At 38.0% G+C, this 25897-nt stretch overlaps 1 long non-coding RNA gene across 1 annotated transcript in view; it reads left to right on the top strand.

Annotated features, from left to right (window-relative positions):
• Positions 1 to 402: 402 nt before the first annotated feature.
• The window catches only part of LOC128802581 (uncharacterized), a 310109-nt gene continuing 284614 nt past the window's right edge, over positions 403 to 25897 (top strand). The window contains exon 1 of the long non-coding RNA XR_008435497.1: positions 403 to 603. This is a non-coding gene — a long non-coding RNA (uncharacterized LOC128802581). The remainder of the gene's footprint in view (positions 604 to 25897) is intronic.

Below are 25897 nucleotides of genomic sequence, written 5' to 3'. Positions count from 1 at the left end.
AAGTTTTAATAAGTAGCTTTGGTGTACCCCTAAAGGCACACCCCACACACTTATGTTGTGTGACCTAGGGTCACAAGTAATGGCTGCAAGCTAATTGATTGAGAAAGGCTTGTCTGACTGGGCCCCTTTGAGTCCTCCCTTTACATTCCTAAATTTCTGTAAAGGAGGCACTGGCAGCTTTGCCTGGTGAGAGGAGGGGTTGGGGGAAAGGGAGGAAGTTTCTCAGTTTCTGATTATGCGCAGAGTTTCCTTGTACTGAGCTTATGTTCTCCACCCACTACTTAGTAAGAACTCTTTAACAACTTAAAGCTTTATCCCTGTGAGTACCAGAAAAGTGATCTGAGTATTTATTGAGCAGGGAGAACAAACTGCTTGCTCCAGGCAGGGAGAAAGCTTATGGAAATGATATTAGACCTTCAGCAAAGTGCACAGCTGCATCATACAGAAGCTGAGACTCAAACTGACAGGCAAATAAGCCAGATCACGGAAGGGGCCTCTGTGTGGCAGCTCTGAGCTACCAAGTGTTGGACAACTAGGCAAAAAGTGCAATGGAACAGGGCAGAAAATAACACACTAACTTCAGGCAACTGTTGCTTATTCATGGTGAGTCCAGATTTGAAATGTTGTTTGAAATGTAGCTTTTTTTATTGTCTCTAAAAACCCTTCCGTTTTACCGCAGCGATCCTTCTGCAGAGCTCATTGTGTTCCAGATGATTTCTCCGGATGTGCACTTCAGTTCTGAACGATGCAGAAATGCACAGGGATAGCCCTTTCCTCGCTGCTTGCTCTCTCATGCTTTTCTTGCTTCAGGAGACAGGTCCTGTTTCTAAAAGCACACTGCATGGCTTCTGATTTGGAAAGAAATAGTTTTGCAGGCAGCACTTGGTGTGCAGCTGCATGGAGGTGAATAAGTGAACATAATTTCTGTGCAGTTTTCTGCAGTTTGAGCTTTGTGGCACCTTTCCATTGCTCCTTATTTCGCTGCCTTATCTTGAGAATGTATGGCACGGTCACTATGAAAAGAGCTTTGTGTTTGAATTCCTGGTGAGTCGAAGGGTCAGGGCCTATGAGTTATCTGCCTGCCAGCAAGACTCATTGCCGTGTCCCTTTATTTTTCAAGCTGAAATAGAAAAAACATGTGTCCTTATCCCTTTTTTATAAATCTATTTTAAATTCAGGTTTTACATGCTGTTTGTGTGTGCTTTGTTCTTTTGGCAAACTCGGGCTTTGGGAGGAGGCCAGTTTTATTCTATCCATATTTATTTTATTTATTCAAGCTTTCCTGCAGCTTTTCTGAATTCCTTTGTTGTGATGCACGTAATTTTTTCTTAAAACAATATTCTGAGATTCTGATTTCTGCTGAGAGAAAAAGGATTTATACCCTGATACATATTTCCAAAATTACCAGAGAACTATTTAAATTTTAGGTAAGTTGCACAATTATACAGAAGATAAAGCTTTTATAACATATTACTTGCTTAAGGAGGGAAACATGACACTTGTGGATAAGTTCTTGAGCAGAGTGTGTTAGATACACTAGTCATCTAGTGTAATGGTAATAAATATGATCTGAGCTATAACATTATTCCAGTTAGGAGTTTGAAAAAGCTGCTTCATTAGCACAGCAACAGAGTTAAACATTGCATGTTGACAGTAATGTTAGAAATATGTTTGTGAAAACTGCTGAGTGGATGAAATTTGGAGTGATAAATCATCAAAGCATGTCAAAGTTACTCTCTATGTGAGGTTTTAAGATATCTGTAATTTAGAGGAGAGTCTGGTTTTCCTTCAGCAGAAGGAAATTATTTTGTATAAAATTATTTTCATCATATAATTCAGGTGCATGAAAAATCTTAAAATTAGGTAGCAGTTATTTGGGGGTAAATGGAAAATCCCCATTTGACAGGATAATTCTAATATGCAATGTAAGAAGTTGGTCAGATGAACTCTGCACAGAGGGTATGTTACTACTTGTTTCTTGATCTGTCTTTCTGTTTTTATGCCCACCTAACAATTAGCAGAATGCTTGCTTAAAAAATAAGATGATGTTTCAAATCTGGGTTGATCTGGTGTTACAATCCTTTTCAAAGGTGCAGAAGTTCATGTTGTTCACCTATTGTGTCCTTTCTTATTTGCCAGTTCGAGATCTTGAGTTAACCCATCAATTTTGAAAATGGTTTTAAGAGAAAGGGGGGGTTGTGCCAGAGAAATGCTAAGAAATACAGATTTGACTGCAATGCTGCAATGTAATGTGCTCTTAGTGGACCTCACACTTTGTGTTTTCTTATTTTGAATTAAATTTCTGTATATTTTAACTTGGGCTAAGCATTTCTTTCCACAAGAAAGAAAATCTTTGACTTGTGCTCTTAGTTCAGTTAAGGGTATTCTTTTCTTTTACGACTTTCAGGCTTGCTCTGAGGGAAAGAAATATGTTCTCTTTGGTAGCATAAATTTCCTTCTTGTACAGTTTCCTTCTTGTACAATGTAAATGTACAAGGAAATCTACAATTTCCTATGCTGTGAGGGAGAAATACCTGCTGAAGTTCTCTTTACACCTTTACACAAAAGAAACTTTGAGGAGGTGGTCTCCTCCCAGCTTTGGAGGCTTGGGGTCTCACCCCCCTCCTGGTGGTCCTGAGGTCCTTGGGGAGCAGGGAAAGGTGGGTGCTCACACAGGGCCACCTCCTCCATAGGCACACGAGCAGAAGAGCCATCCTTTCTGAGCTCTGGGGTTTCCACTGGCAAAATAATGCACCAGTGGTGTTGTGACACCAGACTGGAGGATTATGAACCATTTCTTCATGCTCTGATGATCAGCCTGATGAAGGGGAAAAGGTTTAATGATGAAGAGAAGAATTTACTGAGGATTTTATGCCTATATCTATTATTAAAAGCAGAATATCTGCTCACACTAGTTGTGTTCTGTGATTCAAGGAAAGCCAGCAATAAGGATGATTAAATGTGGTATTCTCACTGGCTGTCTGAGGACTGGCACAACTCAATGTGACTGGCAGGAAACTAAAACATCAATATCTCCAAATACTATTATTCTGTCTTAGAGAAAGCCAAAGAACCATGAGCTCAGAATAAAATAATTATACAATCTTTTTTAGTTCTCTCTGACACCAGTTAGTGAAAAAAAAATGTAGTTTTGAAAAGGTCAAAATGTTTGAAAGGTTTGTATTTTACATTATTAATGTTTTTCAATGAGTAAATAGATTTGTTTTGTGAATTACACAGAAAGGGATTTTGAAGGTTCACTTTTAGGTTCGTTCTGTTCTGTATGGAAGAAGGAAACCCTTTATTTACTAGATCTGTTCCTTTTTATTAGTATCAGTATAATAACAGAACCAGGTCTGCATGACACCTATGGATATCTTTAGAGTCACAACAGAAATCTTGGAAATTCAAGATTAATAGTTGATTTTTCTTTCAAAGAGAGGAACCAGTTTTTGCTGTAATGACAAGGTTATTTCTATAACAATAGATGAAGGAAAATTGGCAGGTATAAGAGAATTTTAGTATTCATGGAGTCAGTGAATTAAAGTGTTGTTAATATGAATTTTAGAAACCCCTTTAAGTTAATTGCTAGTAATTTTGAAAGAATTTTTTAAAAAGAATTTTTAAAAAAACAAAGACAAAAATTTATTTCACCTTCTCAGCTGCAACACATGATCACATTGGAATGTGATCTTTGGAATACCCAAATTAACTTTCAGTTTGCTTTTACTTTCCAACAACTTATTCAAACCATCACCAGAAGACTATCCCAGAAGGCGATGATTAAGGGGAAAGAAGAAGAGATAAAAGGAGAAACATTTCGCCTATTAAGTGATTTAAGTACTTGTAATATGTGAGTAAAAGCAAATGATCAGAGAGAAGAAGCAGAAGTGAGGATAGGAGCAATAATACAAGAGGCAGAACTTAAAAAACAAACCGGAGGAGACCTAAAAGTAGAAGGAGCATGGCATGAGAGAGGAAACTCACCCTGTCTAAAATGGTTTGAGATGAGCCTTGGGAATTTTTCTGTCTTTCTCTGGGTTTGTTCAGCAGCATGTCCACTACTGGCAGCCAGCTTTATAGCTGAAGTTATAAATTTCTCCCAAGAAAGTAGGCTGTTCCTTTCAAAATTATGATCACAGCATTTCAGAGAGGGGGATGTGAGATGGAGCCTCTCTTTTCCACCTAACATCCTCTTATATTTCTTTATCTTCATATATACTTTTCTCTGTCAAGCAGTGCAGGTAGAGGTGAGGATGAATGGTTACATCTGTTATGACTGTTTTTTGAGCACAGGTTAAGTTTTTGGGGTTTTTTTTCAACTCCTACAAGATCCCTGCAACTTTTTAAACATACTTGTTCTTTGGAAGGACTTTTGGCAATTCTGATTCTGGGGGAAACAGGTGAGAAATATCAGTGGACTTTCCTCTGCCTCTCCTCTGGCCAAGCCATCCAGTTTAAATTCTTTTTATCACCCATGGTTTTATTTGGGACTCTGTCAAAGATCCTACTAATTTTGGTAGGGATTGGGTGAGACCAGCAGGGGAGTTCAAAACTGTGTTCGTTATGATTTTCAGAGTATGAATGTGGCACCATAATGGTTTAAAATTCCTCAGTATTCTACTGGAAACGATGCCAAAGTCCACAACCATGGAAGTACATAAAGTGCCATCTCCAGTTTCTGAAATACCTGCCTCTCTGTTACAGAAATGTTTGGTGATTCAGGCAATAACTAGATTAACTTTCCAATTCTGACATTACCTTTAAAACCCCAAGACTGTGGTAATATTAATTATGTAACCTCATTTTATTCAGCAACATGATAGAGGTAGGTAACAAATACAGCTTCAAGTACTGAAAAAGCACACTCTTCTCCCTCTTTTAGGCCATTTTGAGTGACAGAATTCCATTTGTATCATCAGCTGTCCACATCTCCTCTTAGCCCAAATGATGTTCCATGGACAATAAATTTACTGTGAAAGACCTGCAATTGGTCCAGTTCTGAACAGTGCACATTGAATTGTGTTAAAGGAAAAGATAAATTAAAGTGAACGTCCCATGCTGAAGTACATGTCCCATTACTGTTGGGAATTTTCATTATTTCCAAACAGCAGCAGCAGCTGAAGACAACCTCCTAAGAATAGTCCTTTGTGGCAGAGCTGGTTGGAGGTATCCAAGTGCTCTCTCACTGCTTCTTCTCCCCCTCACTTCTCTGCTAACCAAAACTGTGTATATTGTTATGGCCAGGCTGGTGGAAGTACCTTCAAAATGCCTTTCCTAAGGTGACATGACTTTGCAGTCCCTCTGACTCGAGGATCAACGTCCTCTGAAAATACTGCCTGTGGATTTGGTCTGCGTTTTATAAGTTGTCCATGACTGTGGCCCAGTTGTCATTGAGCATCTGTTGTTTCGGTCTGTGTATAATAAATTCCTGAAATAAAAATCTATGCCCTTAGTAGGGGAAAGTAAGTTATAACATATAAACAATGAAAATGGAAGAGACAGTGATCGGCACAGAAATTTATTCAAAAAGCATACAAAATGTGACACAGCAGCATGACAGAATCAGCCTGTATTTGAAATACCTTTGAATTGTGTAGAAACCAGAATGCACTTTCTATGAGCCCCATAAAGCTTCTTTCAAGCTCTGGCTGAAAACTCACAAGGAAGGTTTTTTTCCAGAAGTATCCATTGTAGGTCCAGCTACTTTTCCACTGACATCAAGAAGAATGGCACCACTATTAGGCAAAAACTGTAAAAATTGATAGTTCATGCTATAGAGAAAGTAGTATTTCTCAAATTCTTTCCTTTGTGGTTTGTTTTTCCTCTTCATTTATTATCTATTGCCAGTGTCTGGAAGAAAAACAAGAAATTTGGCAGGATCTGGTAACTTAATCATGTTTTAAGATCTACCAGGCCATTTGCTTTCTATCACTTTGCTCGTCCTTTAACTGTATTTTTGGCCTGAAATTTTCCATTGTACAGTTCAAAACCACAGGTGATTCTTTTGTTTGTTTGTTTTCTTTTTTTTTTTTTTAATGTTAAAGGAAGTATGTTGAAATTATTTTAAGCAGCAGAAGTAGGAATGCATTATATTTTTCCTTCTAAAAATGAAGTAAACAAAATTAACTCAACAAAAGTCTTTGAAAAACAGCCTTTGGAACAATGTGATCAACAGGTGGTTTGTGGACTATTTTTAAAGGGCTTGACATAAAAAGAGATCTAAATTGTTATATATTGAAGATGGTAAAATATAGCTACTTATTACACGTGTTTTGGCAGTAGATGTCAAGGGACATATGGATAACACTGAGCCTCCTGTCCTTAGAGACCACGATGCTGCAGGAACTTGGCATGAGCATGTATCCAAAGCTGACTTAGCTGGATGCTGGGAAGTAAAAACACAGGAAGCAAGATTGCCATCTTGGAACATCTCACATGGGCAATGAATGAATGCTCTTTCCATGTTCTTCTTCTTGAAGCCTTCCTAGATTGTAGTCAGCAGTACCAAGCAGTGTTAAAAATATGTTGGGGATTTTTTCCCCTGTTTATCTCCTGCACTATATGTGTAATTGCAATAACTCAACAACTTCTGCATCTCTGCTGACATTACCACCAGGTGATTCACAACAGTGCTGTGAACTGATGGGTGCAATTTGAAAGAGAAGAAATTTAAGTTAGATTAAAAAAACCCAAAATTCTTTACTGGGAGGGTGGTGATATAGGCAACAGGCTGCCCCAGGAGGTGCCAGCCCTGGTAGATCCCAGCCTTTGAAGTGCTCAAGGCCAGGTTGGATAAGGCCTTGAGCAACCTGGTGTGGTGGGAGGTGGGGGTTGGGACTAGAGGATCTTCAGGTCCCTTCATGAATCTATGATTCTATGACTCCTTAGTAGACACAGCTCAGCTACTTGGTCTGTCTACTCTCTGGTAGGGCAGGTAGTAGCCACCACCCAACTCTTAAAACTGGCACTGTTTTAAGTTTCTTTCTTTTTTTTCATCCACTTATATTCAAAAACCTATTGGTTTTGTTTTGTTTTACATCTTTTGTTTTGAGTTTTTTTTTTTTTTAATCAAGCCATGTACTGCTACATTATGGAGTATATACACATTTTATTTTTGCATACAGGCAGGTCATAGCAAATGCATCTTTGAATTGCTTTTTGAATAGAAATATAGAAAATTCTGTAGAAAACATCTGCAGCAATACTTATTTAAAATTAATATTTATATATTAGGGAATGATGTGTTTGTGACACAAAATCTTGACTTCATTACATCTATTTCATCTTTTATTTTATATCATTGGGAATTCAGTCTTGTCACATTTTTATTGGTGGCATGCTTTATTTCCTGTATTGAATCCACCACTCTTTCCCGTAAAATTTGGCCAAAACTGCTCCTTTCCAAAGCATGCCCATTAGGAAAAAACTCAAAAAAGATGATGAGCAAAAGCAACTCATGACAGTGTTCAATCATTGGGCAGGGATTCTGAAAGGGAAAACATTACAGCAGTTTTTTTGACCTGGCCAAACTGAAACATCAGAAACTTTGGATGAAAATTCAACTCTTTTATGTACATTGTGCTACACATGTACAGTTGCACATCCAACTGATTTTCAGGTGGAGGAATTTCTTCTTAAGACAGTCCTGTTATGAACTGATGGAAAGAACTTCTAACTTCAGACATTGGCATGGCTGAACACCTTAATTTCAGTTTAAATATTTGAAAAGGTAAGCATTTTATAGGGATTTAGTTACAGAAACCTAGTACACAGTGGCATTGAATCCATCTCTCTCATTCTGGGTTTATTCAGAGTTTACCACAGTATTAAGTCCTAAAAGTTTCAATCTATCTCTGGATATAGTAATCTTAAGGTGTCATCTAACTTCTTTGTACCTTTGGGCAAATCACTTAAAACATGTCATTTCTTACTGCTAAAATATTTTTTGTATTTCTATTTATTTTATGAATGAATAAAATTCATGCCTTTCTAGCTAAAAGTACATTAACTTGACAGTATCCATCTAGAAGGTTTTTTGTTTGTTTGTTTGTTTTTTAACTTTGCAGATCAATTTACCTCTGCTCTGTGAGTAGTTTTTTTACATCTGGTTGGATGTGTTTGTAGGTGATCATTGGCATATCTAAAGTCAGGAAGTGAGAGTCCTGTGCTAATTAAGGTGCACATCACACTTGAAAATAAAATGCTGTATTCCTGCTGTATTGGAAGCAGGGTCTATCATCTCAGTTCTTAAAACATATTTAAAAGCTTAATCTTAGAATATTTTAAAAAAGCCCCAAACAACCCAAACTGGATTTCACAGAGCTGGCATATTATCAACAGTATTATTATTAAATACTTGTAGTTACTCTCTTTTTCTAAGTGAGATCTCTACTAAGTTTTGTATGTTCTCCTTTGTTCTTTCCCTCCTTCATGTATTTTGGACCCTTTTGTGTCTCTCAGTTAAATCTGAAAGGTGAAATTCTCAATGAATATAATGTTTTATGAAAATCTGTGAGTGTATGGAGGAAAAAACCCACAACTGGTGCCAATTTGGAGGAAGAGGCAGGCAGAACATAGCTGTTATACATTCTGTTTGGCAGTGGCTCAGTGGCCAAACAAAATGTGTGCAGTCCCAGACACATCACAGTACAGTTTCTCCTGCCAGGTGATGGTGTAATAAGCAACGTGGAGAGATATGGCCATTTGCAGTGAGAAGAAAGAATGTGGAGTTACAGAGCAAAGAGCAGAAATCTGCAGGAAAACAGGTTTCATCCAATCTGGTGCTTACAGGACACCTTGGGTTTGCTATTGCAGAAGAATAGAGGACTAAATGCCAGAAGATCTTAAAAGGATGTAAATTGCTTTCTACAGGCAAACAAGAACATCTTGCTTGCTTTTTTTTTTCTATTTACTGAGCATTTTATTGTGCATGGAAAAATCACATGCTACTTCAGTCTTCACAAACTGTATTGAACACATGAGATTCCTACTAATCTTTCATATGAGATGGCCAACTGCAGTTAAATTCTGTATAAACAGTAAAATATGGAAGCTGAGGTATGAAATATGGTAATAAACTTTAAATTGGAGGAAACCTACTTTTTGCAAGTATGAATTTAGCCAGAACTTGTTAATTTCTTGGCTCTGTTGAAGTCAACATAGATGTGTTTAGATGAGGATAAAAACTTGATTTTAATGCAGTTCAGTATTTTCTATTTGTTTGCATTTAAAATGTCTACATATTCCATTTTACCTTGGGTAAATTGCAAATGGCTTTTGTAAACTTTGGATTAGTCTTTTCTAAAGATGAGAATGTTAATACTGAAAATATTAATGTTTGCCTATTATTGTTACTTAAATAATTTTTAAAAGAGCATTTTATTTCCTAGCCAAACAAGGTTCATCAATGGCAATTAATATCTACTGCCTTTTATGATGCTATTGATTACATAGATTTGATTTTCTAAAATGCTGTAGCTTGTGTAAGATAATTTTCCTTCTCCTAATGTCATTCAAGATAAGGAAAGACACCAACTCATTTTCTATTACTATGCTTTTTGTTTTGCACGCTGAATGAGCACCAATGCCAGTCGATGATCATCAACAATCACTAGTGTATTTATTAGAGAAAAATAGAAACATTCCACATTTGAGGAGCATTTGTCTGTTTTGACAAATATTCCTGACTGTTTTGGAAAGGTACTACTTCTACATATTCATTTTTCAAGAAATGGAGATGTTACCAGTAGCAACAGGAAATCTTAATGATTCGGGTCACTGTGAGCAGAAATCTATTCAGCAACAGCTTTTGGATAGAATTTGCACCTGAATTTAAAAGGTTGCTAGCAATTAGGATGTACTCTGTACTTTGAAAAGCTGGATAAGAGATTTAGCCACAGTGACCATTCTCCAATATCTGCCATGCATACAACTTCAGTGCTCAGCATACCAGTCTTTTCCTCTGTTCAGGGCTTTTAGAGTTTGAGGGACTTCCTTGGAGCATCTTCCATTCTTGCACCTGACAAAGCAGAGCGTAAAGTCTTCTGTGGCATATGAAGGTCTTTCAATTGCTCCTTTTCTGGGTATTTCTGAACATCCTTTTTGGGGGATAAACCCTGGCAGTTCTCTGAAAGACAGATTCTGTGTGCTTGCAGTAGCCAATTATTGCTTTCAAGCAAGGAGTTCTTTTCCCTTTCAGGGCTCTCCGATTCTATGTCCTCTCAGTAACCAGGGGCCAGACCAGTAGTGTGCTTTTCCTTTTAGCAGCATGTTGTGATGTTAGAACTTCCTGCAAAATCATGTGTTTCATATGTTTTTTATATTTTAATCAGGTTTTTTAAAGTACTTCCAGATGTAAGCACATATTTGGTTACAGCTTCTGCACCAATAAACTGGAAAGGCCTGCATCCAACAGCCTTGAAATCCATGTGTGACTCTGTGTGTGACTTCCAAAAGCTCTGGTTCGGGATGTTGGAAGTCAGGGGGTTCAGGCTGCAGGTTTTCTCAGAGGTGTTCAGCCAGAGGTACTGCAATACTTACAGTACCTTAGTAATGTGAAAAGTCCCATTGCAAGAGAAAATGCTTTTCTTTCTCATTCTCCTCCCTCCTCCACAGGAGGACAGACATCTAGTCATACTTCAGCTGGCTCTTTTCAAAGATAGATTAAGACCCCAGTCAACCAGAGGCTCTTTATGTGCTTAGGACTCCCATATATCTGTGCAAGGTACACTGATGCACACACAGTGAGACTAATGTGTTCTGGCCTTAGAAAATCCTCATGCAAGTGCACTGTGTGTGCCAGTACAGCAGGTAAAATGACTTTATTAAATTTCCTTTTCCCTTCTTCTTGTCTGTTCATGGCAGCCCTTATCCAGAGGCCTTTGCTGTTTTCCCACCAGTCAGTTCTGCTGGGCACAAGGAATGCCCCTAAGGGAAGCAGGCCACAGGAAAAGGATGGGGTGATTTTCCCACATAATGCTGTAAGTGACAGAAAGTGCATGTGAGGTAGGTGAAGCACATGTTGGCATTGTAGAAAGCTCAGTCCTACTTGTGCTTCACACCTTTTTCCTTTCCAAGCAGGAATCATTAGCACAACAAAACACCAGCAGTTCCCTTTCTGCTAATTCCAGTTTTGTGGTAGCTCAAGAAGATCTGTATGGAAAGGTGAAAAACATAAAGCAGGTCTGTGTAACACCCCTTGAGTGTGGGTGGTGAGAGAGAGATGAAACTGCTTATTTTATCCTGTAGAACCCCTCTTGAAAATCTCCTGGTGTGTGGGAGAAGAGGCCTTTGAGTGTCCTGAAAAAGAGGAAAGCCATGAGATAGGTACCTAATAGGTTTTCTGGAAGAAGTGGAGGCTTTGAGACAGATAAAAGTTCTCAGAACTTCCTATGATGAAAAAGTCAAGGACTTGGAAACTTTTCACAGAGATAAAATTGGAAAGATAAAATTTTGTAAAGATTCAGTGAGTGAAGGCTGAGAAAAGGAATCTTTATATATATATATATATATATATATATATATATATATATATAATATTCATAGTCAATAATAAATTGACATAATCAGAAACAGATTGATGCTGAACTCTTCTCAGGCCATGCCATGCAGGGGCATTTGTTGGTAGCTTGAGGGAAATCTTAAAATAAACCCCAAGGTTTGTGTGAGAGATGCACAGAAATGCCCATAATTTATCTGAATAACTTAAATATGGTAGGTAAACTCAGCCTTGGCTTCATTTTAAAAAACAGAATAATTTATTTGGTTCACTTGGGATGTCTCAAATGTTGATAAACTGGAAAGAACTGTGCCAGTACTTCTGTCATATGGTGGCAGAGAAAAACATGCACAACAGAAACGTACTGTGCAATGAATCAAGTAACACAGTTTCTATTCAGATCACAGCCCTGCGGGTAGATTATATAGAGAGTAATTTTAGCCCTTTTAGAAGTGTGTTGCTAGAATTTCTCTATAAAGAGCAGAAATAACAGAAGCCTGGTAATTAAACATGCTGAATTAAAAAAAATTGGAGCGAAAATATTTATTGCAATAAGATTGAAACACTTAAAATCTTTTCAGCTAGTCTCACATTAGCCTTTGTGCACCAGTGGCATTTAAATTAAAACCAGTGCATTTCCCTAAATAGAAAAGTTGGTTTTGATGAAGGCAGAACTTGTGATTAAAACAGCCTCCATTTGAAATCCCTGATTGCATCTATAAAGCAGCTCCTTTGAACGGTATCCTGCTGTTGATGACAATGAAGCTAAATATAAGTACAGAGAGTATCTGCAAATATGCAATATATTATATATATATGTATTTATATATACAAGTATATATATATATATTTATATATTTATATATTTATATATTCATATATTTGTATATTTATATACATAGCTGAAGCACTTGGGAAACTTGACATATTTAATTCAAATGCAGACATGATATTAGGATCCCTTTCCCCCAGACCTGGTCTTGTAATAAGGAAGAAGCCATTGCTTATTTGAAACTTCATCTTTTTTAAAAGGTGATTCATGGTAATACAAAAAGACAAAATTAAACTGGAAGTCTGAATCCATCCCTGATGTTGTCTGCTTGTTTACACAGTAATGTTTTCAGAGAAACCTATGAAGTCCCACTGTATGTACTTTCATTCAGTTGTACTTGATGGCAAAATCCATAAGAGATGTTGGTTTTGGATTTTTTTCATTATTCTTATTTTTTCTATATTTTACCTACAACCATATCTTATTGTGTATCCATGTAGAGCATGAATTGTAGCCTAGTGTAGATGTCTTTGATAGAAATATATAGACTATATATACACATAAATATAAATAAAAACAAGAGATCATCTCAAAAAGATCCTCTCAAATTGTCATCTGGTTTCTTTGGTCTTTGCTAGTTGAAGGTAGCTGAGCACATGCTAAATGGAGAAGAAATGGGAGAGCAGAAAATGGCAATTGTCAATTTAATCAATACCTAGACCACAGTGTAAATATCTGTTGATGTTTGTAGTGTCTGGGATGATGGGGAAAGGTTTAGTTCTGCTTCTGCTTTGCAATATTTTAGCAATGCTTGTAGGCATAAACCTGCCCTAAAACACCAATTAAAGAGGGTTTATGAGTGCTTTGTGTTACTGGAGTGATGCAACAGATCAAAACGTCAATGAAAGCAGCCTGTTGTTTTAACATTTTTGAAATAACAAACCTGAATAACATAAAGTAATCTGAGTGCTGTGTCTAAAAGCAGCACATTGGATGATCCTCTCTCTCCCTGTAAATTAAGAAGTTATTTGAGTTAACTAACTGATTATAGTCTGTTTGGCCCATAGCATCCATTTGAATAATCTAGCAGCTGGAGCATGTAGATGGTGGAGACTCAGGATGAGAAGTGGAGAACAGCTGGGAAAGGCCTTGGGTGGCAGGGAAAGGAGGCAGCAGCTGGAGAGTATAAACAGTGACCTGACAGGGAAGTTTTAGATGAGGAGAAAATCTTGTGAAGCTTTACCTTGGTGGTAGCTGCTCCTACACAGAATTTTTACTCAAGAACTTATTTGGTCACCCTTACATCTTCTCTTCCACCCCTTTTCCTCATCTTTACATATGAGTCTCAACTGTGCAGTGTATGCCAAGTTTAGTGTGCTGTAATGTATGCTATTCTTTACCATTCCATTAATTTAAAATGGAAACATAAAACATGAGAAGGAAAAAGTTCTTTTTATTATTCAACTCATCAATATGAAAACCACATCATATTAAGGAGCCAGTATTCCCATGAACAGTACTTTTCAACTGTGACTTCTCATTAGGCTTTTAAGACTGTTTTACAAGGCCTATTGAATCCAGTCTTGATTTAAATGGGTGAAGGACAGAGAACAAGTCATCACCCTTGGGAAGGTGTTCCAGTGATGAAGTACAACAGGTACCCCATGTACCTGCATCATATATGTATATATGACCATATATCTATATAATCTGATCTTGACTACTGGGACTTGTTTGTAGTGTTGTCTTTTACCTGTAAAAACCTCCTGTCAAAACTGATATAGATAGTGATCCATTCAGACATAATTTTTGAGGATAAATGGGACTGTGTTAAAGAGTTTCTTCTGGTTCTTTACTCATGAGGCTCTTTAGTGAGTTTCTTGAATTGTGCATTTCAGGCATTGATACAGCCTTCCAACACCAGAAGCTTGAGTGCCAAGTATAGAGGTAATCCAAGTTCTCCAGTCCTTTTCAGGCTCCTTCCAGAGAGGCCTCTGGGGATGCATTTTTCCCCTCAGCCCTAACAGTGCATCGGGAGCTCATGTTTGGCGGAGTCGTGTCCACTCTTAGTGCCAAGCCTTTTTAAAAAATGTTGCCTGCAGCATAAACTCTCTCACTCTGCCAAGAGAACCCTACTCTCTTGTTTAATTTGTAGATGTATAAATTGGTTATCAGAGTGAAGGGACATACCCAGAGGCTCACAGAGTCTGGGAGCAGCAATCAGTCACCTAAATATCATATCATGTCCTTACCAATGGTAATTTACTTTTTTCTTCCTCTGTACTTTGTATGACTGGGTATTTGCATTTTTCTGCTTCATGTGCCAAGGCTGTACATGCTCTTTCTTTTAGATTTTATCTAGTTTCATCTGGTGAACAGAGTATACTTGAGGGATTGCATTGTGATAATGCTGTTTCTCTAATCATGTTTATTATTATTACTATAAAATGTTATCTATGGGGTTAATTATTTCCTGTAGTTGTGTGATTAATAAAATAATCATCTCAAGTACATTATGAAATGCCTTCCATCTTGTTTAACTTAAGATTAAATTTCCTTCATTGCTGCCAAGCCCTGTTCAGGGTGGTACTCCTCTGCTATCTCTGGAGAGCTGATATCATGCTGGTTTGGAATATTCATTAGCAGCCCAACCCTTTTTTCCAGGGATAACTCTGATTATACCCATTTCAAATGCTTCTCCTTTTAAAATGTGCATCAAGAAATGAATTCTTTCAATAAAAGGGGGCTTGAACCTGAAATCTACTTCCTGGGCTGGCTACAGAGGAGGAAGAGAAGAGTGTTCTTGAAATGAACCAATGTTACCAGCATGACACTCTTGCACCAGGGGCAGAAGCTATTGTTTTCCTTTCCAGATGTAAGAAAACTATTCCTTGGTGCTAAGTAGAAGAGAAAGACTTTTTTATTTTTAAGATTACTCTGTGTTTAAAAGATTCTATTTGAAAGGAGCAAGTGTTTTATTGGAAAAAAAAAAAAGAAAAACAAAACTACCTAATTTCTCAAGATATCAAATTGTATGCTAAAGTAGAAACAAATCCAAAGAAGAGCTGAACTATGATGTCAGTAGGTATTCTTAGGATTTTTTTTTTAACTTTTGTTCACCTTTCTTGAAAGGTGGCCTCTTCTATTATTTTCAGTTATGGTTTTCTCTTGAAATCCTTCACTAACGCTGTTGTCTGGTGTGATTATAGGGGTTGCAGCTGTGCTGGGTCCTATCAAGTGGCCTAGCAGTGAGTATGTCCAGCAGGGAGTTGTGCCAGCGTGACAGGCAGCAGTGTGGCACCTGATGTTGGCAATGACTCCCTGGTCCTGGCCACCTGGCATCCGTGCTGAACTTTAGGTCTCTGGCTGCTGGAAGGGCAGAATTGTTGCACGTGGTTATGCACTTTCCAGCAGCAGCAGGGTTGAAACTTCACCACAGCTACTGACTTGTGCCATGAAGGAATTGTGGGCATGGAGAGGAAGGGGGAGCTGCTGTGTTGAGGGGAAGCAGGAAAGTCTCCAGGTATGTGAGGTTCATGGGCCACCTTAGAATCATAAAATATGCAGAGTTGAAAGGATTCCATCAGGACCATTGAGTCCAGCTCTTGGCTCTGCACAGGACACCCCAAGAACCACACCATTTGCCTGAGAGTGTTGTCTGAACACTTCTTGAGCTCTGTCAGGTTTAGTACTGTGACCACTGCCCTGGGAGGCCTGGTCCAGTGCCCAGTCACTCTCTGGGGCAAGAACATTTTCCTGATACCCAACCTAAAACTCCCCTGACATGATTTCCTGCCATTTCCTTGAGTCCCATCATTGGTCATGAGAGTGAAGAGATCAGTGCCTGCCCCTCTGCTTCTCCTCATGAGGATGATGAGGACTGCCATGCCCTGCCCTGGAGCAGTGTGACATGGGTACTCATCACCCGGGCTTTGGATCGTTCCCTCTGGGTTTCCAGTGGTGGCTGGATGGAGACAGCAGAGAGGTGGCAGTGCTGTCTTGGAGCTCAGGTACAATCCCTGCTGGGCCTGGAGGCCAGGCACTATTGTAAATGCAGGTGAAACCGGTGGGAAGAAATGATGATGTTTGACTCCAGTTCAGAAGGTTGAATGATTTCTTTATTATAACTATGCTATAATACATTAATATACTGTTTAAAGGAGATAGTAAAACTACAAACCCACTTGTTCTAACTCCCATATCTAACTAATTCACAACTCGTGACCCTCTCGCGAGAGTCCAGACACAGGTGGATTGGATTGGCCATCAGGCTCAAACAATCCTCACTAGAATCTAATCAAGCAATTACCCCAGGTAAACAATTCTCCAAACACATTCCACATAGGAAAAACAAGGAGCAGAAATAGAAATTTTTTCTCTTTCTTCTCTCTGTGCTCCTCTATGAAAAAATCTTGAGAGAGAGAAGAATGTGCCTGCCACAAGGCCCAGCACGGGCCACCACAGCCCCATGCCGTGTGCCCGCAGGGGTTCCAGGCATTGCTGGTGGTGAGGCATCCTCAGCCCTGTGACAGGCATCAGGTCTGCAGTGCTGGGGGCCAGCCCAAAAATGCCTTCAGCAGCCTCGGTGATAGCCAAAGGTGGCCCCAGCATGTGCTGGCTTTGCTTGGCCACAATGCAGGGAGCAGCAATGGGACAGTCTGCCTCTTCTCCCTGCAATGCAAGGGCCAAACCTCCATATGCCCCTGCTCTGACCTGGATCATTCTCAGGAAGGGAACACCATGATCAGCACAAGGTATTTTAGAAAGAGCAAGACCAGCAGCCTCTTGCAAAATATCTCAGTTACTGGGCTGGAGGGTGTGAAGTGATTTCTTGTAGCAGTTCATGAGCTGAAAAGCAGATGGTATCTATGTGCTATGATGTAAGTGCAGCAGAAGCACTTGGAGGATTAAAATGATGACTCATTGGAGCAAAGGAGGTCAGGGAGATGAACAATTGGAAGAGATGGCATTAGTTAATACAAAATTGTTGGCTTTTTGAGGCATGCACAAATGTATTTTACACTACTGAGAAGCAGTAAGTTTTAAAAGTTGTAAATCTGCTCTCCAGACGATATGTTAAATTAAATAAAATAAATCCTCAGGTTTTGAGGATTTGGGGTGTTTTGGTTTTGGAGTGTTTTGTTTTTTTTTTTTTTTTTTGGGGGGGGGATTTTTTTTTAATATACTTTAGCTTTATGTTTTGTTTTTCATTTACTGGTCCATATGAAATTAGGAAAGCAATCCTTGTCTGGCTTGGGTAAATAGAAAGATTGGCTTGTCCTTAAATGATTGATTACTTTTAAATTACTGTGAAAGCTCTTTCTAAATAGGTCAATGTAAGTGACAAAGTAAGCAAAGCTACTCCTTTTCCCCTCTTTGTTGGAGGTATCTTTAAAATTTTCAGCATACAACTCATGCTGTGGAACTTAAGATAACACACCTCTAACACACTTCCTAAATGATACAACTGTTGTAGTGAATGCAATAGAGGCAATACATGTAGTGAAATTTGATGAGTTTTCCAGTTTTTCCTTGAGATACAGTATTTGAGGGGTTGTAACTTCTGTGAAGTTCAGAAGCTGAAGTGTTTTCTGCTTTAGAAAGTGAGGTTTTGTAGCTGTTGGCTTATTTGATTTAGATTTTTTGTTTGTTTTGGTTTGTCTTTAAGGAAGAAGTTGGATGACAATTACAGCATCTCTGATTCAGAGACAAGGGAGAAAAATACAATACTTTAACAGTTACTTTGTGGGGGTTTTTTAACCTGTTTTTTGAGAATTTCTGCAGCTAAAACAGGGAATAGATGAACCAATTTTGACAGGGAATTCTGCAACAGTTCATGATGAGACTGAGTTTTGTTTTAGTGCATTGTAAACTACTAAGCATGGACAGTTCAGTTTAATGATAAACATTCAAGCTGCTCAGCTAAAGTCTGCTGAGCATACTCATAGGCTGAGTTAGCTGCATGTTGGAAAGTCAGAATTTGATATAACCCTAGGAATTAGAAAGGTAACTGGAAAGAAGCATCAGCAGAAAATGTAAAGCATACCAAGGACTCAGGTAAAGGTTTTGCTTTTTAAAACTCATCATTGCTCCTCCTTACAGTTTATCATAGAATAATAAGTAGTCTATTACAAGGTCCTAACTCCACAGAGCAGCCTATCTAGAGACTTAATTTATGACACCAACGTTCAATAGAAGAGTCGAGCATATCTATTCATACAATCTAAAGTTTATGCATTATTTGACTATGTACTGTTCACATTTTGTAGCTGGGCTGTGCTGCCGTGGAGTAATTTACACCACTTGAAGTAACTTGTGTAGTAATCTGTCCTCACATCTAATGATAACACAAAGTTACTGTTTTAAAACTAAGGAAAATTACTTTATAGAACAGATCTATTTTTTGAGCCTGTGTGTGTTTGACTTGTCATAACACCAACAAAGTAGAGGAGAAAGGCACACCCATAGACATGCTATGAAAGCAAATTTTACTTTGCTGGTGTACCATAAAAGTTTGATAACGTTGGAGAACTGCATAAAAAGTCTAATGTAATAGAAAGTATACATAAACTGCCATTAATCAGAAATGTGAGGGGAGCTAAATCTGAAGTGCAGATAAAAGTCAGTGCAGTTGACTGATCTCACTGTAAAATCAGAAACCTTGTTCCTTTGATATGGATTTCTTTTCTTCTAAATCAGTCCTAGTGTAACTTCTTCCCTGGTCTCCTGACAGGTCTCTCTCTTGTCCCTGAACATCCTGTTTTGTGGGCAGCACAGGTCCATTGCTTCAGAACTGCCTTTGGTCATTGGTGGCTCTTCTCCAGAGCAACACCTGCTGATCCCTGAGTCACGTGGTGTCTTTCCAGAAGAAAGGAACCACGACAGAGGGAATTTGTTCAGCTTGTTACTGCCAATGTGTGGAAATGCTTACAAAAAACATTGGTTCCCAACCCAAAAGTCAGAGGGGATTTTATGAGGACACAAAAAAAATAAAGTGGCTGCAGCTCGTGTGGGCCTCCCAGAGACAGCTGAGGGCTGACATCTTTGGCCTTGCGTCTTGCCAAAGAGCTGTTGGCTGCAGGATGAGGATTAAGGAGAATGGATAAATATTTGGGGAGTGCAGGAGTGGAATGAGTCTCCTTTGCTGTATAACTTGTTTAAAAGACACAGTTTGGCAGCCAGAACTCTGTGTGGGTCAGCTGGCTGCCCCATGGGGAGTCCAGAGCACCTTCATACAGTGAGTCGTTCCTGCCTGGCTGAAATCCTGTTTGCTCCACATGTCTGGCATGCAGATATCTTTACTAATGACTTATGTATAGTTAAGGCTGTAATACTGGCTATGAGAAAAGAAACACTTTCAAAAATGTGTTTGTAAAAAGCTAAAAAAGCACTGAATATTAATTTCAAAAGCCTCACTTCTGTTTGAACACATCTGATGGCCCCAGGATTTTTGTTCATGTTTTCATGGCTGAGGTTTCAGCGGATGATGCCAGAAACATGATGGTTGCCACACCAAGAAGTACCACTGAATCCTAGTGATGGTTCAGTCCAAATCACCCTTGAGTAAACTTTAATAAATGTCCATTTGTTTAAACCTCTTGTGTTTCCTTCATACATCTGAAACCAAACTAAATATTTGGCAGTACACTTGCACTACATCTTTATGGGAACAGCTGCACTATGCTGAAAGCTTATCAAGATCCTAAAGTTTTAAATTTACCTCTTCAGAATAAATCATAGTTAAAATTGGATGTGTCAGTTTACTTGTTTACATTAGCAAATATTAGAGTGAAATAGGAGCAAATCTGAAAAACAAAATGTTTTGTCCTGAGGATCTGATGTCCACATGTGGGGACACTTCTGAGGTTTTTACTTTAGATTAGGTTCAATCTAGTTCTATGTACTGAATGTTCATTTATGATCAGAGAGCAAATTTTTCATAAACTACCAGCACCACCCTTTTTTATTTTGCTCTTTTAAAGAAAAAAAAATATGTGATTTTTTTCTCTGTCAGCAGGTATATATGATGTCCTGATATAAATTAGGATTGCATGCCTGACATCTACTAGGTTAGCACAATGAAATGAAAAATAAACTTATGTTGATTCAAGTGGGTTTCAAAATGAGATCCTACTTTACAAATATCACACATTTTGGTGAGGTTTCACTACATATTTTACTGAAATTAATGTTTTATGTCCATGGAAATTGCAATCTGAAACAGGTTGCAAGCCATCTGCTCAATATGTTTTCTGTGATGGCAGCCAGTTCCAGGTGCTTAGGACTCTAGAAGTCCCTATATTAGATGGCTGTGGAATAAAATAGCTCCAGGGCAATGTCTTTGAGATCCATAGCAGGTTCTCTGTTTGTTCTATTACCTTAAGCAAAATATTTTGAAAACATCTTACTTTGAAAACAAATATGGTTTCCTTCATGCAAATCAAGACATTGGCAAGTCGAGGGACCTCTCTGTGCCCAAGCTTTCGGTACAGATGACTTACAAACTTCACCACAATTATATTTAAATGACTTAGAATACGCTCTACAGAGATGACCTACATATTATAAGTTTCCTGAAATTGACTGCAATTTTTTTATTTGTGAAAGAAGTTTCTCTTCAGATATATATATATATATATATATATATATATATATATATATATATATATATATATATATTTCATTTTGCAAGTAGATGTGTCCCTCAGTAAGTTTTCCAAGCTATTGGGTCCAAACCACCTCTGGAACTGCAGAATCCATGTTTTAACTCCCAAAATAGTTTCTCATTTGTAAATTTTAATAAAATGAAAACTTTTTGCTCTATTCCTGAATAGAATTTTTGTTGTTTCTGGCAGTCCTTTCTGCAATCCAGTAGATATCTTGAATCTCTTGGATTATGCTTTTCAAAGTTGCAACTAGGGCATTTGAAAATAATATTTGTATAACTGGGGGAAAAGATCCCAACTTACATAAGTCCAGTGAAATGGGCTTTCAAGCAATTGCAGTGTTAATTTTTTTCTGTCTTCTTTTTTTTTTTTAATATAGATGCTATTTCACAGTACACTGAGGCTCTGTATTTAAATATTATTTGTGTATCTTCTTTTGCCACTGGCAACATTTCTCCCTCCTGTTCACTTCAGCGTGCATTTATGAACAAGCATATTTAATTAGACTTCTCTTTGACATTTGTCTTTAGTTGGTGGGTTTTTTTTTTTTTTTTTTTTTGTTTTTTTATTAACTGGAAATACAGTAACTTGTCACTAAAACCCCTGCAGAAGACCTGATTTTGCTCCATCTGTTCCTCCCAGACTGATAGGGAAGAGCAGGATGGCTGGCAGGGATCACTTATAAAACCCAAGTTGGCTCTCACAAAACAGTGCCCAAGAAAGCAGTGAAACTTTCCAATTGTCTTTCTTTTCTTCTCCTTCCTCTGCTTCATGCAAGTATTGGACAGCATTCACTGGACAGCTGGCTTGGCTGTCAGTGGGGAAGAGATGTGGAAAACTAAAGCAGCTGGTTGTTAGGAACCCTTTTTTTTTTTTTTTTTTTTTTTTTTCTGGAAACAGGGCTGAACTCAAAGAGTTTCTATTTTAGTGTGAGGATGGTGCATCATCAGTGTGAAACTGGAAGTTGTGTGTATGGCAGACTGACATCTCTGCCCACCTTCCTGTTCCTATTCTCCAAGCTCAACATGAGAATGACCTGACAAAATCCAGTTCTGCCCAGACTTACAATATTTTATACTTTTCAAATCCAGTTGACATTTGGACCTTCAGTAAAGCACTCTGCAGCTCTTCTTGCTGGGCCTTTTGTTTCCTTTATCTGTACTTGCCACTCTTCTCCCAGTAAGTACCCTCACACTCTCTCAAAACTGTTTTAAACTTCTTGCTCAGAAAAATTACTCCAGAGGTTCTTATTTCAATAATACTAACAAAGTTGTCTTTGAAGAAAGGGAAAGCCTGCAATAAGGAGTGAGCAGTGCCAAGAGTTGTGCTATTTCCAATACTGAAATCAACATGAAAATAGAATTACTTTTCACTTTACTTTGTGAGCGGATGGTAGAATACATCTTTACAGTGTGACTACTTAAGTAAAAATGTACAGGAGGAATAATAAATTAATTCAGTTGAATAAATAAACCAAAAAGCTCCACCTTCTTATCAAGTGACTCTTTGGAGAACTGACACTTGGAAATTCAAAACAGTGGATTTTTATTCATGTGTCTCTTACTACGCCTGTATATTTTGACTTCTCTAAAGCAATAATATAGAACTGAGAAATTAATAGCTTGCTTTGGAACCTTTGCTGTGAGTTTTTTGCAGTGGATCTTGATTTCTTTTTAATATATCCAGGAATGGTAGGGAGGCAGAAGTTGATAGAGAGGGACCCAAGCAGTGACAAGAGGACCCCTCCTGTCCTTTCCACAAAGTTTTAGCCTGTTTCTCCTTGGGAGCAGACAGCTGATTCCGGCCCATGACCTGCACTGTCTGATGCTGAGTTGATGACCCTTCCTGCCTCTACACGCTCCCTCTTGAGGACAGGACACTTCTTAAGGACAGCCTTGAATTGGGAACAACTTTATGGACTTGCTTTTGTTATGCGAATTAACTACTGAATTACTTGCCTTTCTAGAGTGTTTATGGACTTGCCTGTTTCTTACACAAACCACTTTAATTAGTGTCAGTTCCGGTGCTTGCACAAAGATTTACGTGGTTTGCTGATATTTCCTCTCCTCAGTCCCCATTATAAGTAGTGTTAGCACTCCACACGGAGTGGGTTGAGATAATGCTGTGATAATTTCTTATGGATTCTGCCACCGGGGGGTCCATGTGTTGGTGTGTGTGCATTCCTTGTCCTTGTAGCTAATCACTGTCTATAAGTACTATAGCTACATAAAATGAATTAAAGCTGTTGTACATACCTTGCTGTTTAGGGGGGCATAACATCTGCTGAACATCACAAGTAAAATGCTGATTTAAGAAAGAGAATATTTTGAAATATTAAAACTGTTACAGTTATTGCTTTAATTATGCAGTATTAAGAGTCTCAATTACTCTTTAATTTCTTATAGATTACTTGAAATATATCCCCAATAATAACAAACAGAAACACTGGGTTTGTACAATGATTTCCATCCAAACTGTAAATATTTTTCTTACTTACTTACTCTTAAATTTTTTGATTTTTCTCCCTCTTTAACATTTTGGATGCCCCGAGTTCCAGCCTTCCTGCTAAGCATGTCCCAAAACAGAGTTTAGGTTTTGAAGGGGTATAAAGGAAAACAATTATATTGTAGCTTCTTTTGGAGTCTGATCCCTTTGTATTCTGTGAGACTCAGCTTAGACTAATTTGTGGATAAAATAAATGTCCTGATATGTTATATAAAGATTGTAGGCCAATGTATTTATCTTGCAAATAAAGAGATTTTATAATCAAAATCTGCAGGGAAGACAATCATTATTTCAAGTGATAATGGAAGTATTGCTCTGCTCAGTGTAAAGTGGTAAATTAGGGAACTTTTATTAAACCAGATTACACCTTAAAAAACATGGACTTTTAAAACCTTTTTTTTTTTTTTTTGCACTGAGGAGAAAGGTCAGGAAAAAAAACCAGTCAAAACTGCTCTTAACTTTGGTATAGCAATTCTCATTAATATGTTAGTTTACAAAAAGAAATATGAGGAGTCTGTTAACTGAGTAGTTATGGAATAGTTTAACATTCAAATTTATTGTTCACTAGTAGTCTTAGAACTATGTATGCTAGAAGAGGTGAATAAGTGGAAAGGAGTATTACCAGTGCCTTCCCAAAAAGGGGGACACTGAAGCCTCATTCCTAAACATTGGCAGGGTGAGCTCAGCCCAAGTACTTGAAGGTAACTGTGAACACAACATTTGGCTGGTGACTTGATGTTTTAATGTTGCCAGTGAATTAAGAGTGCAATAGTGTTGAAAATTCAAAATGTGTCAATTCCAGCCTGTTTTAATCGCCTCCCACTGATGTGTTCAGCTAGATCTCAAACCAGAAATCACACAAAATTAACAGATCTGCAGTCAAACATAGCAAAAAAAAACCAGGTACTTTTCTAACTGCTTTTTATTGCCTTTCTTTTCTAGGTCTTTAGGGATTTTACATTGCATATCTGGAAAAACAAATCCCCACTTAAACAAGTCTACAGCTTGAATGGTAAGGGGTAGCTGCATTAATTAGTGTGTGATTATTACTCAGTTAATGTGAAGCTGATGATTTGGATGGAGGGAATGCAGTTCTAGTTTCTTTGCTTGGAACTCTTGCACTTTAAGTCAATATATTCCCCAAAGAACAATTTTTAAAAAATCACAAAAAGTAAAGCACAGTTTTAACACTTCCATGCCTAACACAATGAGCTTGCTGCCAAAGGAGACGCAGAGATGTATCAGCTCTCACGGAACTCACCGCTGTTCTTGCACTTTGTATATGGACTTTCTGTTGTATACATTTCTCCTTTTTATATATTTAATGTTCTAAAATATTCTGTATATGCTTCCCTTAGGACTTTTGCTTTGTCCTGTCCAGGTTTGCAATGACTTTGCCTTCAGGCTGGCTAGTGTTATCTCTGAATGGCATCTAGCCTTTTCAGTTCTAAAATCTTACTTTTGATCTATTTCTGGAAAACTGGGAATTTTTTAAAATTAAAACAATCCATCTTTGCTCCTTTGTTTCCCTTTCCACCATAAGGATTCAGAAATTTAGAGGAAACCCATTTTTCTGCTAATATTCTGGCAGCCTGTTCCAGAAAGTATATTCTGCATTTCTTTTAATGCAACAGGGCAGAAGGGAAGGTGCCTTTTATAGTCCTACAAAAATTTCTCAGATCTGCCCAGGGTATCAAGTGTTCGGAATAACTGAGTATGTAAAAACTGAAGCAGAGAGCTCTAGGCCTCTGCAGCTGAAGAGTTTGTATTCTTTCCACATTATAAAAACAACTTAGGACTGAGCAGAATATTTGCTGCTTCAATCAGGATCTGCTTTGGGCAAATTTGAATTTTGGCATAGAAGTCCCAAACCAAAAGCAGGTTGACTGTACCTTTCCTGGGCTCTCAGTGACTGTGCTTCTGGGTTTGGCTCAAGTGCAAACTAGACACAGAAGGAGGTTAATTAGATTGGTATGGTTTGAGACATAATTATACATGGAAAGCAGCCCCAGAACTGCAGTTCTGTTAAGGAGCAGACAAGTACAGGAGTAAATAAAACTAAGGCTGCCCTTAGAAAGAGAAATTTGTATTTTTTAAAGTTACTCTGAACTAAAATTAATTTTTTTATCTTCAGAATTAATTGCAATTATTTATAGCACACAATTAATGGCAGTTATTTATAGTACTCACTGAGTGTGTGTTTTCAGTTCAGGGTTGTGATAATTACAACATTAGTATAAAATAGCAGAGCTTCAATACACTGAAGCTTGAACAACTGGCAAGCAGTAATATCCATGAAGAGTACAGATCATTCCTCATTGTTTCAGATCCATTGTTACTGAAGGAAAAGTAGTCCATGGATTTCCAAGGGGGTCTGCTCTGGTACTTCAGACAAGTGCTCTAGACTTCTAATTTCACATTTCAGTAGGTCTTGGAGTGCTTCAGTTGGTCTCT

The sequence above is a fragment of the Vidua chalybeata genome, chromosome 2, assembly GCF_026979565.1.
Source record: "Vidua chalybeata isolate OUT-0048 chromosome 2, bVidCha1 merged haplotype, whole genome shotgun sequence".
In the NCBI taxonomy this organism is placed as follows: domain Eukaryota; kingdom Metazoa; phylum Chordata; class Aves; order Passeriformes; family Viduidae; genus Vidua; species Vidua chalybeata.
Note: the sequence above shows the minus strand (reverse complement) of the source record. Positions and strands in the feature narration are given on the sequence as shown.